Below are 14842 nucleotides of genomic sequence, written 5' to 3'. Positions count from 1 at the left end.
TGTGATTTAATATTAACCCTCTGTGTGAATTTTGCCTTATCAAACATTGTGCCTTATTTTATTAAAAGTGTTTTGTTGGAATCTAATTCTGTATTCTGGAAAAGCAAAAGTATTTTAGTTTGAATTGACAAGCATTTACTTAAAAAATCTAAAATCCTTATACTGTTTGGTTTTTGCCTGATTACTTGCTATACCATTGCTCATCTATTCATTGAATTTTTTCAATACATGAATAATGCATTAAGCGTGTATTAGTATTTATACTCTCTGTGCTAGATGCAAAGGATGAAAGATGAACTAGACCAGATCCTTTCTACCATAGTTCCTTCTGCTTCCACAGTCTTAACAGACTTACGGATGCATACTCTAAAAAAAAATTGGTGAGGTCACATTGCTACTGAGGGTCAGTTACTTCTTGCATTTAGTCCAGAATCATACAATCTTGATGCAAAGTAGTATAGTATTAACTGAGCACGTTGATATTGCAGTACTTAATTAGTGCCATTATTTTGGTGACCCTAGAACACTTGACATATTTCTAGATTCCAGAATTTGGAAGAATATCATGGTTGGTTATGAGTTGAGGTAAACAGAGTGGGTAGGAAAGACACACTCTGCAAAACAGCTGATGTTTCAGAATTGCTGAAATGGAAAAAGCTCAGCACTTCCCTGGTTGGTATATAGGAAGTCCTCTTGGTGAAGATGGGCTCAGAAATTTGAGGGCAGAGGAGAAGAAACATTGGGTGTAACTGATCTTTCCTGAGAATAAAACTGCTCCCTAACCTGCCCTGTTGTGGATGTTCTCCTTAGAACAAGTGTTGGAAGAAACTTCTTTAATGGCTTGTCTAACTCTGTAGAATACTACATGGGACGCCAGAACATTTCAGGGGCTATGTAAGACTTGGATGTGTCCCGTTCATAACATCAGTCATTGCCAGCTTCATGAGCAGTTCCATCAGCATGCCCTAAAATGTTAGAGCTTAAGGAAACCTCAAAGGTCTGAAGGTAACTCATGTTTGAGAGATGAAAAAATTTAAGCCCAGAGAGATGTGTTCAAGACTTCACATGGTGGACTAGAGGGGTGGGATAGGGAGGGTGGGAGGAAGACGTAAGAGGGAGGAGATATGGGGATATATGTATGCGTATAACCGGTTCACTTTGTCATAGAGCAGAAACTAACACACCATTGTAAAGCAATTATACTCCAATAAAGATGTTAAAAAGAAAAGACTTCACATGGTGGAATCTTGAATCCAAGCCTCTGGATTGGTCAGTGCTGTCTCCACTACAGTATGCTGCTTTCTTTAATACTCTGTCGTGTGACAGGAAATCAGTAACAGCATGGGTACCGCATCGTAATTTGCCAACGGGCATCAAAGTGATGCTGTCCGCACCATCTCTTCAGAACTTTACATCTAGTGGGAAACCTTAGATAAGAGTAAATATCTGGGTAGCTCGTTATGTTTACAAAGCATACTCAAGAGTCTACCTTATTTAATCGTCATGACACTGAGGTAGGACTAGACTTGGTGAAATTTGTTGGTGTGGTTTTGTCACACCCTTTCCCCTCCTCTGAGTTTGAAATCAATTAAGAAATTGACACAGATTTGAGAAAGGGATATAAATATCAGCTTTATCAAATCCAAATTGAACTTCTATGTAAATTGAGTATTACCAACCAAAATCAGACTCCCTCTACTCCCAGACAGCATTTCACAAGACTGACCCTAACACACCACAGATCCAAAGGAGGTCAAGTCAAATCTTAAGCCTTGTAGTGCTGCCCAATTAGTATTTCTCCCACAGGGTGGAAAAAGATCTAAAAAGATTTCTTCTGGGCAGCTGTTCTCAACCCTGGTTGCACTTTAGAATCACTATGGGAGCTTTCAAAATATACAAAAGTTGGGCCCATCCCCAGACCAATTGAAACCTGATCTCTAGAGGTGGAGTCTGGGCATCAATAATTATTGATGCCCACTGAGCTCTTCTCTGTGACTCAGTTACCCAGCAAGGATGATGATTCTTTTGTGAAAATCCCTTCATGATAACTTGAGGTCAGTGAAGTAGGATTTTTACAGATGAAGAAATGGGCCCAAAGTGATTAAGTGACTTGCCCAGGTTCTCTTAAGGTAAATCGTGACAGAGCTGGAGCTATAATCCATTCATCTATTTTTAAAAAATAATTTTTTTTAATTGAATGCCTACTTCAGACCAGGCGCTGATTACTAATCCAATGTTCTTTGCTTCTCCCTGTCAGTTACCTTTTCTTGAACCAAAATGTAAGATGGATGTACGTTTGCTGGACATAAGATGGTATATTCAAGTGGAATACTGAATTGGCTGTATTGAAGCCAGCTTCAACTAAATTGGAGTACCTGCCGAATCATGGAGCACAAAAGCAGCAAAACAGATCAACGTGACTAGAAACATTCGTAAAAGGATGGCTTGGTCAAATATTTCAGGATAAAGCCACAAGGCAGGAGACAGCCTTTCCATGGGTGAGGAAAACCTCATCAAGTCGCTATACACTGCTTCTTTTGACCACAGGTAAACAAATGGCTAACATCCTAAGCAGCGGTGATGAACAAGTTGACATTACCATGAAAGATAAGAACATGTAGACATCTGCCTAGAAGAAAACACTATAGTTCATCCATAAACATAGATTCTCTTGCTAAGAAACAGTAAGAAAAGCTCAATTCAACTACACATTTTTATAAGCACTATGCATAATTTCTACCCCAGTTTCTTTTAGGTCTAGCTATAAGATTACATGATTATTTCATTGCTTAAATCTGAATAGTAATGCAATCTTAAGACCTCTGTAAATACATGGAAGACTTAAATGGAAAAGTAAACTTGCTCATGATGCCATGGAAACTCAAAGAAAAAATATTCTTAAAATGTTACTATGGGTATTTTCTTTCTATGAATAAAGACAGGATTTAATGTTGCTTTGGGTTTTTTTTAAGCTGAATTAAATAAAGATCTGTGAAATAAGTTTAACTTCTTGGAAATTAAGCTTATGTAACAGCTAGAAAGCTTCTACAATTTTAGAATTTTGTCATTATTTGTAATTTTAACCTGTTTGTAAACTCAACAATGATCTCTGAGTTTTTTCCTTACTTTGAGTCTACAATTATCTGTGTTCAAAACTCCTTTCCATTTTTGTAGCTCTCAAATATTTATAAGTTCTTGGCTTCACTCACCCCACCCTTTTTAATCACCTCTATTTGGGTCTTTTAATCTTTCCTCCTAAACCAGTGCACAAGCAGCCAGGGGCAGTGTTAGTGGAATAATGAGAACTTTGCCCCTGAATCTGCAATTAAAATTCTACCCTTTAGATTACTTCCAGGGGTTCGTTGTAGTGGATAAGTCAATAGGCAGCTTTGAAACAAACTATCTGTTTTTTATTTCTGCTGAGGGCAGCATCTCATAAAAGAAAGATGTGTGTAAATGACCAATGGATAAAAACGAATCAGATGATTGCTAGATACCTATGACAAGCTTTGGTATGACTGTAATTACATTTTTAACTCTGGCTGAAATTGAACAGTACCGCCTGCAGAGGGAGAAGGAGTTCAAGGCCAAGGAAGCTGCAGCTCTGGGATCCCACGGCAGTTGCAGCACTGAAGTGGAGAAGGACACCCAGGAGAAGATGACCATCCTTCAGACCTACTTCTGGCAGAACAAGGATGAAGTCCTGGATAACCTCACCAGGGAAGCCCGTACCACATCTTCTTTATCTTCTTGATTACTGTAGCTTTGTAGTATAGTCAGAAGTCAGGGAGCCTGATTCCTCCAGCTCTGTTTTTTTCCCTCAAGACTGCTTTGGCTATTCGGGGTCTTTTGTGTCTCCATACAAATTTTAAGATTTTCTGTTCTAGTTCTGTAAAAAATGCCATTGGAAATTTGATAGGGATTGCATTGAATCTGTGGATTGCTTTGGGTATTATAGTCATTTCCACAGTATTGATTCTTCCAGTCCACGAACTTGGTATATCTCTCCATCTGTTGGTATCATCTTTAATTTCTTTCCACAGTGTCTTATAGTTTTCTGCATAGGTCTTTTGTCTCCCTAGGTAGGTTTATTCCTAGGTACTTTATTCTTTTTGTTGCAATGGTAAATGGGAGTGTTTCCTTAATTTCTCTTTCAGATTTTTCATCATTAGTGTATAGGAATGCAAGAGATTTCTGTGCATTAATTTTGTATCCTGCAGCTTTACCAAATTCATTGATTAGCTCTAGTAGTTTTCTGGTGACATCTTTAGGATTCTCTATGTAGAGCATCACATCATCTGCAAACAGTGACAGTTTTACTTCTTTTCTAATTTATATTCCTTTTATTTCTTTTTCTTCTCTGATTGCCATGGCTAGGACTTCCAAAACTATGTTGAATAATAGTGGTGAGAATGGACATCCTTGTCTTGTTCCTGATCTTAGAGGAAATGCTTTCAGTTTTTCACCATTGAGAATGATGTTGGCTGTGGGTTTGTCATATATGACCTTTATTATGTTGAGGTAGGTTCCCTCTATGCCCACTTTCTGGAGAGTTTTTATCATAAACGGGTGTTGAATTTTGGCAAAAGCTTTTTCTACATCTATTGAAATGATCATATGGTTTTTCTCCTTCAGTTTGTTAAAATGGTTTATCACATTGATTGATTTGCATATATTGAAGAATCCTTGCATCCCTGGGATAACTCCCACTTGATCATGGTATATGATCCTTTTAATGTGTTGTTGGATTCTGTTTGCTACTATTTTGTTGAGGATTTTTGTATCTATATTCATCAGTGATATTGGTCTATAATTTTCTTTTCTTGTGATATATTTTTCTGGTTGTGGTATCAGGGTGATGGTGGCCTCGTAGAATGAGTTTGGGAGTGTTCCTTCCTTTGCAATTTTTTGGAAGAGTTTGAGAAAAATGGGTGTTAGCTCTTCTCTAAATGTTTGATAGAATTCACCTGTGAAGCCATCTGGTCCTGAACTATTGTTTGTTGAGAGATTTTTAATCAAAGTTTCAATTTCATTACTTCTGATTGATCTGTTCATATTTTCTATTTCTTCTTGGTTCAGTCTTGAAAGGTAATACTTTTCTAAGAATTTTTCCATTTCTTCCAACTTGTCCATTTTATTGGCATAGAGTTGTTTGTAGTAGTCTCTTAGGATGCTTTGTATTTCTGTGGTGTCTGTTGTAACTTCTGTTTCATTTCTAATTTTATTGATTTGAGTCCTCTCCCTCTTTTTCTTGATCAGTCTGGCTAATGGTTTATCAATTTTGTTATCTTCTCAAAGAACCAGCTTTTAGTTTTATTGATCGTTGCTATTCTTTTCTTTGTTTTTATTTCACTTTTTTGTGCTCTGATCTTTATGATTTCTTTCCTTCTGCTAACTTTGGGTTTTGTTTGTTCTTCTTTCTCTAGTTCCTTTAGGTAAGGTTAGATTGTTTATTTGAGATTTTTCTTGTTTCTTGAGGTAAGCTTGTATATCTATAAACTTTCCTCTTAGAACTGCTTTTGCTGCATCCCATAGGTTTTGGATCATCGTGTTTTCATTGTCATTTGTCTCCAGGTATTTTTTGATTTCCTCTTTGATTTCTTCAGTGATCTCTTGATTATTTAGTAACGTATTGTTTAGCCTTCATGTGGTTATGTTTTTTACAGTTTTTTCTCTGTAATTGATTTCTAATCTCATAACGTTGTAGTCAGAAAAGATGCTTGGTCCGATTTCAATTTTCTTAAATTTACTGAGGCTTGATCTGTGACACAAGATGTGATCTATCCTGGAGAATGTTCCATGTGCACTTGAGAAGAAAGTGTAATCTGCTGTTTTTGGATGGAATGTCCTATAAATATCAGTTAAATCTGTGTGGTCTATTGTGTCATTTAAAGCTTGTGTTTCCTTATTAATTTTCTGTTTGGATGATATGTCCATTGGTGTAAGTGAGGTGTTAAAGTCACCCACTGTTACTGTGTTACTGTTGATTTCCTCTTTTATAGTTTAGTCTATTTTTCATTTCAGTTATTGTGTTGTTCATCTCTGTTTGTTTGTTCTTGAATTCTTCTAGATCTTTGTTAAACTTTGCTTGCAACTTCTCAACCTTTGCCTCCGTTCTTTTTCCAAGGTCCTGGATCATCTTCACTATCATTATTCTGAATTCTTTTTCCTGAAGGTTGCCTATCTCCACTTCATTTAGTTGTTTTTCTGGGGTTTTATCTTGTTCCTTCATCTGGTACATAGCGCTCTGCCTTTTCATCTCGTCTATCTTTCTGTGAATGTGGTTTTTGTTCCACAGGCTGCAGGATTGTAGTTCTTCTTGCTTCTGCTGTCTGTCCTCTGGTGGATGAGGCTATCTAAGAAGCTTATGCAATTTTCCTGATGGAGGGACTGTTGGTGGGTAGAGCTGGCTGTTGCTTTGGTGGGCAGTGCTCAGTAAAACTTGAATCCACTTGTCTGCTGATGGGTGGGGCTGGGTTCCCTCCCTGTTGGTTGTTTGGCCTGAGGCGACCCAACACTGGAGCCTCCCCGGGCTCCCTGGTGGGGCTAATGGTGGACTCTCTGAGGGCTCACGCCAAGGAGTACCTCCCAGAACCTCTGCTGCCAGTGTCCTCGTCCCCACAGTGAGAGGCAGCCACCCCCTGCCTCCTCAGGAGACCCTCTAACACCAGTAGGTAGGTCTGATTCAGTCTCCTGGGTCACTGCTTCTTCCCCTGTGTCCTGATGCACACACTACTTTGTGTGTCCCCTCCTAGAATGCAATCTCTGTTTCCCCCAGTCCTGTCGAAGTCCTGCAGTCAAGTCCCGCTAGCCTTCAAAGTCTGATTCTTTAGGAATTCCTACTCCCACTGCTGGACCCCCAAATTGGGATGCCTTACGTGTGGCTCAGAACCTTCATTCCAGTGGGTGGACTTCTGTGGTATAAATGTTCTCCAGTTTGTGAGTCACCCACGCAGCAGTTATGGGATTTGATTTTCTTGTGATTGCCCCCCTCCTACCGTCTCATTGTGGCTTCTCCTTTGTCTTTGGATGTGGGGTATCTTTCTTTGGTGAGTTCCAATGTCTTCCTGTCGATGATTGTTCAGCAGTTAGTTGTGATTCTGGTGTTCTCACAAGAGGGGGTGAGAGCACATCCTTCTACTCCGCTATCTTGAACCAATCTTGGTAGGATTTTTTTTCACTAATTTATTATTTTAATGTCTGGATGTCAGAACACGAGACCAGGTTGGCAGGGCTGGAATCTCCGGGAGAGAGTCCATTTCCTTGCCTTTTCTCACTTCTAGAGGTTGCCTGTGATGCCACATCACTCTGACCTCTCCTTTCATCCTCACATTGTCTTCTCTCACCAATATCCAATTGATAGCATCATATTGTTTCTAGTTTTTTGTTGCTATTGTTTTTTTCTTTTTGTTACTGCTGTCTTTGCTATTACAAATAATGCTGCAGTAACCATCCTTGTATATATAATGTGTCATACATTAGCTACTATATCTTTAGTCTCAATTCCTAACTGTGGAATTCCAGAATCAAAGAGCATATGCATGTAACTGGTTTATTTAAAAGTCTCTCTTCTTTGTAGAGTATAAACGTGAAATGGTTTTGCTTCTCAAACCATCATTTTCAACTGTTATTTTGAATACCCTTCAGGCTTTTAAGGCATCTTGAGCAGATTCCATAACTTTCCAGTCCATTTAAAACTTCAAAGTTGATTCAAAGCTCTCCGTTTTCCTTGAGATACTTGGAAGGGCTCCTTCAATGAGAGAGGCAGAGGAAGAATGGTGGTGGGAACAAAGCAAACACTTCTTGACTTTAATTGTATCTTGTTGGCTGTGCTGTTTCTCTGGCTGACCAGGCAGATAGTTGATGTTATTTGTATGGCAGGCATCAAGATTTTTGTGTGTCTTGTGAGGCCTCCTTCTCTGTTGCACAGTCCCCAGTGTGGGCGACATGGCTCTAGCTCAGCTTCTTCCTGAGCTCCCACCACTGGACCACTAGGGTCCACTTCACAGCTGTTGCTCCCTGAATGGGTAACCTTCTTGGATGCAGTACTGGAAAGATATTTCAAGCCCAGAAACCTTGTATAGGGTCCTCTCCTCTCAATCCATAGAACAATAAAGTCCCCTTGCCACCTTGGGGTCCACACTCATTTGGATTCAGGGAGGGGAAAACATCCCTCCTTTCCTCTCACAAAGAAGGGAAAAGACTCTCATGGTGATTACGGTAGTCTTTTCTCACAAGACCACCACTCATCATTCATCCCACTCTTTTCCAGTCTTCTTAACTTGACTCAGCATGGTTGTTGAGGTGTGTTGATGATAGTATTGCCAGTTTTGCTTCCTTCCAGAAGCCCTAGGGAGGTATTTGACCCCATCTTAAGGTAATCAGTTGATGGCTGTCTTAAAAATGTATATATATATATATATATATATAGATATAGTTTTTCTTATCTAGTGTCTAATAGTGTAAGCTTACAGTTTTAAATGCAATTTAGGAAGAGAAAAAGTCCCTCTCAATTTCTTGTTACATGCATTTAGCTACTTACAAATTACTCTCCAAAAAGGTTATATTGATCTACACTACAGTCAACAGCAAATGGGAATGCCTGTTTACCAAACCCTCCCTAATACTCCCTTCAACATCTTTGAAGACCAAAACTCCTGGTAGAACCAAACTTCTCAGTTTACTTTGTCTTCTGCAGGAGCAGGAAGAAAAAGAAATCGGAGTGGGAATACACAGCCCCAATTCCCCTGCTATCATATGAGTATTTGCTGTGTAGATGTTGGACTATTTTATGTGGATATACTTGACCTCTAATAATTAGCTACAGAGTAATGTCTTGCCTCTGTCAGCCCTGAGAACAGGTACTAACAGAAGGCAGTGGATCTGTTGTGAATACTGAGCCTGGAGGGTAGAGGAGAAGCTAGCACCCCTTGAGGCTAATGTTTAGTTGCCTAGGGAGAGACCCCCATGGGGGTTGTATTTTTTAAAATTTAACTGGCCTTTTTCCCCAAGTCCTGGGAATCCACCTCCAAATCCTTGAAATTTTCAGAGTGATAAAAGTGTCTTTGTTATTTGTGGTTGGCTCCCCAGATCATACCTGATAGTTTATGCTAATGAACACCAATTTGCAGCTGGTGTTTGTAGTAAAGACAGTCTTATGGGGGACTGTACCCTTAACCTGTGAGGTTTGCACTAACTCTAGGTAGTTGGTGTCAGAACTCCGTACACCGAGGGAGACTCTCTAGGCAAAACTAGAACCCTCACCCTTGCGGAGAATCTACTTCCATGACAAAAAGAGTTAAGAAAATTAATTTCTATTTATGTTCATTACTAAAGAGTCAAACAGCTCTGTGGCCTAGCAAAGAGATTATCTGCCTAGAATGTCTTCTTTTATCTCTGCTCTAAACACTTGGCCCAGGGGGCTACTTCTACAGGCCAAGCAAAGAGAATAGTAGGTTCATCAGGGATCATAAGTTATTCAACTATGTGTCCCTCTCTGAGAACCTACAGTGGTGCTTCCCTATGATAGATACTTAAAATAATAATAGTGTTGGTAATAATAATTTAGTGAAACAGGAAGGTCCACCTCTGGTAGCCAGAGGGCTTGAGAATCATCCATCTAATGGGTTAAAAAGAAATAGACAGGGGCTTCTCTGGTGGTCCACTGGCTAGACTCCACACTTGCACGGCAGATGGCATGGGTTCAATCCCTGGTCGGGGAACTAAGATACCACATGCCACACAGCTTGGCCAAAAGATAAAAAATAAATTAAAAAAAAAAAAAGGAATAGACCAAGCCAAAACAATGAAGACTGAAAGGAGATGTGATAAAATGTTTATGAAATCATGAAGGCTGTGGATGAGATAACCAAACAATGCTTACTCTCCATTATAACCAGACAATGCTTACTCTCCATTACATTTCAAAGTATTTAAAGCTTGAAGCAGAAAAATTGAAAGCATGAAGTATACACAGTGGGAAATGGAATGAGAGAATCCATTACTCAGTGAAATAGTGCAAGCTAAAAATATCTATAAGGTTTAGAGGAAACTTAAGAGGGACAAACCAAAATAGATTATTTCTTTTATTTCTTATTTTTTAACTTAATTTTTATTTTATATTGGGCTATAGTTGATTTACAATGCTGTGTTAGTTTCAGGTGTACAGCAAAGTGATTCAGTTATACATATACATATATCCATTCTTTTTCAGATTCTTTTCCCATGTAGGTTATTACAGAATACTGAATAGAGTTCCTCCCTATGCTATACAGTAGATACTTGTTGATTGTCTGTTTTATTTATTTTATTTTTTTTAAACATCTTTATTGGAGTATAATTGTTTTACTATGGTGTGTTAGTTTCTGGTTATATCCCCATATCTCCTCCCTCTTGCATCTCCCTCCAACCCTCCCTATCCCACCCCTCTAGGTTGTCACAAAGCACGGAACTGATCTCCCTGTGCTATGTGGCTGCTTCCCACTAGCCATCTGTTTTACATTTGGTAGTGTATATATGTCCTTGCCACTCTCTCACTTCGTCCCAGCTTACCCTTCCCCCTCCCCATGTCCTCAAGTCCATTCTCTACGTCTGTGTCTTTATTCCTGTCCTGCCCCTACGTTCTTCTTAAGAAAAATTAAAATTTAGGAAATTTATCATAACTTTCTAAGGTCACGGAGCAGAGCCAAGCATTCACACAACATGTGCTTAGAATTCACTCCAAAAGTAGAGCCCTCTGCTGAGTGGACAATGGAGATGACTCAGTCTCATCTCCCAAAAGGAGTGGACCCATTACATCAGATCCTGGTTCAGCCTGCTTAGGATTCTTGGCCTCATTCCATTGCCCAGTCATGCTGGAACTCTTTGTCCTGCCCTCAGATGTCAGTTTATACACCCCAAAAGAAATCATTTCAGTCTTCTCTACTGGGTCCCTGACAAACTACCATTTCTACTGGCACTCTCGCATACTCTGGTGGGAAGGAATACTGGACAAGTTTCGGCAGTTTGTCATTATTTATTGAAGAGTCCAGCTCCAGGCCAAAATCGTATGTGTGATAGTTTAGAACTGATCATTGAAAATTACAGGGCTTTACCTGGCAGGCCTCACGGGGCGAAGCTGCCCTCCCCACACCAGACTTGATGCACTGCCAATCCATTGCAATTTTCTGGAGGGGTTGTGGTCAAGGACTCAGCCTTCCTTCTGCCTAATCCAACCAGCCATGGTCATACACATATCTACATTCCTAACCCAGATGTCTCCATTCAGAGTCCTCCTTGTTGGGGGCCTTGGCTGAAGCACTTTTCTCTACTTCGAGTCAGTACCTTTGCACTACTAGCCCTTCTCTCTCTCTCCTTCCCCCTGGCTCACAGATCCACAAAAAGGCAGGGACATTTTGTTCAGAGCTTCTTGACAGTGAGATGATTGCCCCTGTGTGTACTGCATTCACCTGAAAAGTTTTCAAAATATGTACATTAAGAGCCTAAATGCCCAGCAGTAAGGACTGTGCAAATACATTTTGGCCCATTTATAAGCTAGAACACTGTGCAGATGTTAAAAGTGGTAATGCAGATAAATGAAAGCATGCTTATCATAGGTAGTTCAAAGCAGCATATACTCTCTATTTGCATTTGTGTAAAGAAAAAGTATGCAGACAAAACAGTTACCAATGGTTACCTCCACATCGTTACCAATGGTTACCTCTGGGTGATGAGGTTATGCATGTTTGATTTTCTTGCCTATCTATATTTTTCTAATCTAGAATGACTATGTATTATTTCTGTAGTATACATACTCCTTGAATGAGCAATTCTATACCTAAGAATTCATCTTAAGAGTATAATTTTAAGCTGCGTGTAAAGATTTAGCTAAAGTAATGTTTAAAGCAAAGCTGTTTTTTTTGGTTTTTTTTTTTTGTTTTTTTTGGTACGCGGGCCTCTCACTGTTGTGGCCTCTCCCGTTGCGGAGCACAGGCTCCAGACGCGCAGGCTCAGCGGCCATGGCTCACGGGCCCAGCCGCTACGCGGCATGTGGGATCTTCCCGGACTGGGGCACGAACCCGTGTCCCCTGCATCGGCAGGCGGACTCTCAACCACTGCGCCACCAGGGAAGCTCCTAAAGCAAAGTTTTTTATAATCAAACAATCTAGTGAAGCTCTAGAAATCACTCAATTTCTAATGTTAGGAGATCGGAAAAATAAAATTTAATACATACATAAATTATATTAGGCAGCTAAATTAAATATTTAATGACCTGAAAAGAGGATCATAATATATTAATAGGTTTTTTTTTAAAAAAAAAAAAAAAAGCAGGTTACACAACACTGTATTTCCATAACCTTTGACTCAGAAATCCTACTTCCAGGAAACACTAGCACAAATGTGTACATACTCCTTGAATGAGCAATTCTATACCTAAGAATTCATCTTAAGAGTATAATTTTAAGCTGCGTGCAAAGATTTAGCTAAAGTAATGTTTAAAGCAAAGCTGGGTTTTTTTTTGTTTTTTTTGGTACGCGGGCCTCTCACTGTTGTGGCCTCTCCCATTGCGGAGCACAGGCTCCGGACGTGCAGGCTCAGCGGCCATGGCTCACGGGCCCAGCCGCTCCGTGGCATGTGGGATCTTCCCAGACCGGGGCACGAACCCGCATCCCCTGCATCAGCAGGCAGACTCTCAACCACTGCGCCACCAGGGAAGCCCCGTGTAAATATCTTGATTGTGTCATTTCAGTGAAAAAGTAGAAGCTACACAAATTTTATCAATGGAGAATGCTAAAACAAATAATGGCACATTCATATAATGGACTACAGTACTGAGCAACTGTTAAAAACAATGAAATAAATTCTTGTGAGCTAACATGAAAAATGTCATGATATATTCTTAAGTGAAGATATATCTGTATGGAGGAATTATGAAATACATTCTAAATTTTATATTTCCATACTGTTTCTGTAACCTTACCACAAGCACCTATCATCATTCTACTTCTGTCTCTGTGAACTTGACTATGCTAGATCCTGCATATAAGTAAAATCACACAATATTTGTCATTTTGTAACTGGCTTATTTCCCTTAGCATAATATTTTCATCCATGTTGTAGCATGTATCAGACTTTTATTCTTTTATAAGGCTAGATAATATTCTGTTGTATGTGTATACAATATTTTGTTTATCCATTCATCTGCTGATGGACATTTAGGTTGCTTCCACATTTTGCCTCATGTGAATAATGCTAGTATGAACACGAATATACAAATATCTGTTCGAGTTCCTGATTTCAATTCATTTGGACATATACACAGAATTGCAATTGCTGGATCATATAGTAATTCTACATTTCATTCTCATCATCTAGGGTTTCTTTCTGAGGTAATAAAATTATTCTAAAATTGACTATGATGATATGATGGTTGTACAGATCTGTGGATATACTAAAAACTACCGAACTGTAAAGCTTGAATGGGTAAATTGTATGTTATGTGAATTAATAAATTTGTTTTTTAAAAAAGCAAAAAAGACATTTGCCTAAGAGCACTAAGGATGAGCCCTTCTCAACTTCTATCCCCAAGAAGTGCTGGACAACCAGAAAGCTTCTCAGCCTCAAAGGACTGGCAGCTTGCGTCAACTGTGTTGGATTCTGGACATCTAGTTTCAAGGAGTCTTATTATGCTCATTAAAACTCTCCCTCTGGCTATGTGGGGCCACAGTGCATTAAACATTTGGTGACAAAAGTAGTTTGCAGAATGTCCATTTTATTAATTTAATTATTCTTAATATAGTGTTTACTTCTGTTTCCCACAGGTGTTCCTCTCTGTATCTTGTTCCTGCCTGTTCCACAGAACTGACTGTTTGACAAGTAACGCCTAGGAGACAGGTTCCCTGCTAAGACTTATAATGGCAACCCTTTCCAATGGCCACCCATCATCCCAGCAAGCACCAACAAAAGATGTCTATTACCTTTTAAAGGCTTACTGGAGATTGAAAAGTTAACCTAAGAGTCATTTAGGGGCATGACTATAACATGAAAAAAAAAAAACTAAAAATAATCTACTAATTACTGTGACTCAGTCCCTCTGGTTCACACAAGACCAGTATCCACAAATATAAGGACCAGAAATCTTCCCACTTGCTTTATAGGAAATCATTCAAGTTGTGTTCCTGAAACAGTTCTTACCTGTTGTGTTATTGGAATTCTGGAGAGCATCTGCCCTTCTTTTTCAATAATGATGCTGTTGCTGGTTTTATTTCTTGGGATAGATTTCTGACATCAGCATCATCTTTAAGTTTTTTAGGTATGAATATTTACTTCATCTCTCTGAGCTTCTTTATTCATTTTAAAAATGAGAATGTTGAACTAGCACATTTCTAAAGTCATTGCCAGTTTTGATATTCTATAACTGTGTACCAAGTAAATTGTAGAGGAAAGTATTTATTTGGGGGACATCTTCCTCCTCTTAAGACATTTAGAGCCTCTATTGGGAGCCTTTCTTTCTACCTGGAGCCACTGACACTTAACCATTAGGCTCTAATGCCTCTGATTAGGCCAGAAATCAAGAAACCACACAATCTAGTTCCAATTACCTGTCTAGTTATCTTCCATTGCTTTGCTCAAATATCCCTCCAGTTTTAACAAAAATGGACTGCTTGCCTTGATTCCTGCCTCTGAGTTCGTGCTCATGTTATTTCCTCTACCTGGCATATCTTCTCCCATCTCTGCTCTTTGAAATCTTATCCTTCTTAAATGAGGTCAAATTCCCTTTTCTCTGTGAAGATTGCTCTGTGTGGTCTTTGAAAGCAGAAACCATAACATATCTGTATCCTTAGTACCTATCACAAAACCTTAA

The sequence above is a fragment of the Neophocaena asiaeorientalis genome, unplaced genomic scaffold, assembly GCF_003031525.2.
Source record: "Neophocaena asiaeorientalis asiaeorientalis breed wild unplaced genomic scaffold, Neophocaena_asiaeorientalis_V1.1 scaffold671, whole genome shotgun sequence".
Classification (NCBI taxonomy): Eukaryota; Metazoa; Chordata; class Mammalia; order Artiodactyla; family Phocoenidae; genus Neophocaena; species Neophocaena asiaeorientalis.
Note: the sequence above shows the minus strand (reverse complement) of the source record.